Source organism: Orcinus orca, chromosome 12, assembly GCF_937001465.1.
Source record: "Orcinus orca chromosome 12, mOrcOrc1.1, whole genome shotgun sequence".
Lineage (NCBI taxonomy): Eukaryota > Metazoa > Chordata > Mammalia > Artiodactyla > Delphinidae > Orcinus > Orcinus orca.
In genome coordinates this window covers 1,898,922-1,902,500 of record NC_064570.1, presented here as the reverse complement: position 1 = coordinate 1,902,500, position 3,579 = coordinate 1,898,922, and the positions used below count along the sequence as shown (strand labels likewise).

Genomic DNA, 3,579 nt, shown 5'->3' with positions numbered 1-3,579 from the left:
CATGTGGACCTGTGAGGGCCCTGCTGAACCTTCTTATAAACATAGAACCTTGTCATCTCCATCCAATTAAAATCATCTGAGAAGGTACCACACAGTCAAAAACGTCCTCTGTTACGCAAAAGATGGTCATTACCCGAGTGAGTTAGTGATCCGTGAAGGGGCGGCCTGACTAACTTAAGAGTGTTGAGAACGAAACAAGCACCACCAAAAAGGCTTTTGGTAAAATAATGATTCACTCACAGCTGCCTGGCCCAGGAGCCCCTGAGCCCTCCTCTGCTCTCTGCCTTCACAGAGCGGCTCAGAGCAGATGACGCCCGCTGTTGGCACAGGACACAGTCCCGCAGGGCCTGAAGACCCCTGACTCATGCAGGCTCTGCGGCGGCTCTGGGGGCACCGGGCGAAGGAGACGGCTCGCTGGGCCAACAGCCAGGACGTCCAGGTAGCAGGCCACCGTGTGGAAGCCTATGACACACCCTGGCCTGCAGATTCTCTACAGGAGCAGCCCAAGGTGAACCCAGAGGGATGGGGGAAAAGGGCACAGGTGGAGAGAAAGGGTACCCGGCAGAGAGAACACGGAGTAGAGACGCTTTGTATCTCACAGGGTCAGGAGCTGCCTCCAGGCACCCACGACCATGAATCCAAGAGCAATTCTTCTTCTCCTCTGGGTCACAAAACTCCTACAAATTGGAAACAGAAACATGTCTTCTGTGAAACATACTTCCCAGCTCTTGCTATAAGGATGGCCATGTAAGAAGCTGTTGGATGGGGCTTCCAGGAAAGCTATCTAAAGGTGGCTGATTCAGCTAGGTGGAATGTAGACGTGGTGGCCACAGCCACAATAGATATTTTGCAACCATGAGGAAATTTGGAGCAGAAAGAAAAGGCCTATATCCCTGATAATGGGAGAAGGGAGGTGTGAGAAACCAACTCTAAGCAGCCTACCTCCAGATTCATTTTATGGAAAAGAAAAATAAATCATTATCTGGTTCAAGTCTCTCTTATATATGTTTTCTGCTACGTGCGTCTGAACCTAATCCTAAATGATACAGCTAAAAAATTTTATTAAAAAGTCAGCTATCTGTTTCCCTAAACTCCTACAGCATTTATACTTTATACTAATAATTTAGCCCTGAATTATACGTATATGTATTATTTATTAACAACTGCATGATAGACGATTCCCAGCTTACCGCAGGATCATAAGCTCTGTGCGTGGAAATGAACCGTTTACACGGCCTGCTGGGGGCTCAGAGCCCCCCGGGCCGCCGGCCAGGCTCACAGGGGCCCCTCGTCTCTACCCTCTCATTCGCGACGAGCACGCCGAGGACAGGGGAAAGCGAGTCTCTCCGTCTACTCTTCAACCGGTGATGAAGGTGTTATTTGCACGGGTGATGGATGAAGAAATGAAGGTTCAGAGCCATGAGTCACCTGCCTGGGCGGCTCACCAGGAAGACGGCAGAAGCCGGGTGCACATGCTTGTCCCCCGCTGGGCGGCCTGGCCCCCGGGACTCTGGCCGCCGCGCCCCTCAGCCCCACGGCTTTGCTCTGAGAAGAGCCTTGCTGGATGGGATCTTCATCAGCGGACAGAGGAGTTAAAATCGTTTCTATTTTACTTTCACTTTTGTTCTGAAATGGACAGCAGCCTGGTCCCACAGCGCTGCCGCAGGGACCCTGAGGGTGGTGGCTGTCCCAGGAGGGGCAGGAAGGTGGCGCATGTCCCTCAGCGCTCAGGAAACCCCCCAGCAGGGAGAGGGCGTTTGCACGTTGTCCCGCCCCCACCAACTCCCCCTGCAGAGAGCGGGGAGTTTATCTCACCTCTCAGCCCACTCCCCTCGCACAGGGGGGCTGAGGGCCCTGGTCTGGAACGTTCTGGGGTTTCTGCCTCCCAGCAGGTCCCAACGAGAGGCGACTGGGAGAGACAGAGCTGAGCCCCTCCTCGCCTACCGTGGCTCCTGTCACGACCTGCCCACCGGCACCCCGCTGTGCTGGAGCCTCGGGACGAGGCCACCCCTGCGTTACCCCTAGATTTGCCCACAGAGCAGCTCGCAGTGACATGCGCGTCCTCGAAGCTCTGCCGTGTCCTAAGGAGGGCGCTGCCAGGTGCAGGCAGCTCGGGACCGCGCTGGTCCCAGGCGGTATGGCTCTGACTCCAGAACATGCCTTCATTGTAATAATTATTATTCTCGTCGCTGGCTGTATGAATTTCCGGGGTGGCTGCTTTTCTGCCAAGTTTAAACGTAATAACAGCTTCTGGAGCAGAAGTTCAGACTCCTTTTCTACATCCTCTGTGATCACTGGCATCGACTTTCCATCTTCGTGGGGCTCAGCCTCCCAGCCTCCGTCCCCCCAGGACCGACCACACCGCAGGCCTGTGCAGATTTACAAAATGGAAGAGAAGCGCGTTATTGCTGACCCAGAAGGATTCTATTAGACCACCAGGGAAAAGAACTGAAATGAGAGAAAATCCTTCAGAAACAAGAGCAGCGCTTGTTGTCATGACTCCAGTGGATTGAACCTTGCCCGGTGTTTAGGCAGGCCGTGACCCCGTAGGAGATCGGGGGTCCAGCTGACCCCGTGTTCCCCACACCGTTTTCTGGCAACCGACCCCCTCTCTCCCGAGGGGAACAGACTGGGTGGAGCCTGAACGAGGCCGAGCCCACTCCCCACAGCTGCCTACTGGGGTCAGCGCTCCTGCCCCCACCGTGGGTTCAGGGGTGGGCACCTACCTCGCCCCCTGAGGTCTTCCTGCAGCCGGAGGAAGATAAAGGCCTCTCTTCCTCTGGGATGGTGAGAAGCAGATGTTTACAGAATGAGACCATAAACAGGGCGCAGCCCTCGAGATAAGGAGAGAGAGGCGGGGACCCCTGTCTGAACCCCTGGGTAGAAGTGGCCGGGGAAATACAGATTTGCCCCAATAAAGTTGAATCTCAGGGGAAGAACAGATATGGGACATACTTTCACTAAAAAGTTATTTATTCTTCATCTGAAATTCAAATTTAACTGGGTGTCCTGGTTTCGTTTGCTTTTGCTTTTGTTTTTTTTGCGAAGTCTGCCATCTTACCAGACTTAGATCCATCTGTGTCTGAAGGCCAGCACGCCCTCACCTTCCCGGCGAGAGGCTGGGTTTCTCTACTCACAAACGAGGTGGCCTTTGCCAGTCTGTCCTTCTGTGGCGAGCACTCTCCTCCTCCACGGGAGAAGAGACGGTTATCCGGGCTCCACGAGCGCCAACCCTAAAGGAGGAGGAGTGATGCTCTCGCTCTGCCGCTGTTCCGTAAACGGAGGAGCGTCGGCTCTCCCGAAAGTTATCCGGGCTCCACGAGCGCCAACCCTAAAGGAGGAGGAGTGATGCTCTCGCTCTGCCGCTGTTCCGTAAACGGAGGAGCGTCGGCTCTCCCGAAAGTTATCCGGGCTCCACGAGCGCCAACCCTAAAGGAGGAGGACTGATGCTCTCGCTCTGCCGCTATTCCGTAAACGGAGGAGCGTCGGCTCTCCCGAAAGCCTGTGGTGTCGGTAGGAACACAGCTTCTTGCACCAGTGGGATGGAATAGAGTCCTGAGAGGTCCGCGGGCCGCGGCT

General features: G+C 55.0%; 1 long non-coding RNA gene across 4 annotated transcripts in view; it reads right to left on the bottom strand.

Moving 5' to 3' along the window:
* The window catches only part of LOC117196260 (uncharacterized), a 22,648-nt gene extending 19,349 nt beyond the window's left edge, over positions 1 to 3,299 (bottom strand). For all 4 annotated transcript variants that reach the window (XR_004476353.2, XR_007470471.1, XR_004476351.2 and 1 more), the window contains exons 1-2: positions 1,191 to 3,299; positions 600 to 677 (exon numbers count right to left, since the gene is read on the bottom strand). This is a non-coding gene — a long non-coding RNA (uncharacterized LOC117196260). The remainder of the gene's footprint in view (positions 1 to 599; positions 678 to 1,190) is intronic.
* Between the last annotated feature and the right edge of the window lie 280 nt (positions 3,300 to 3,579).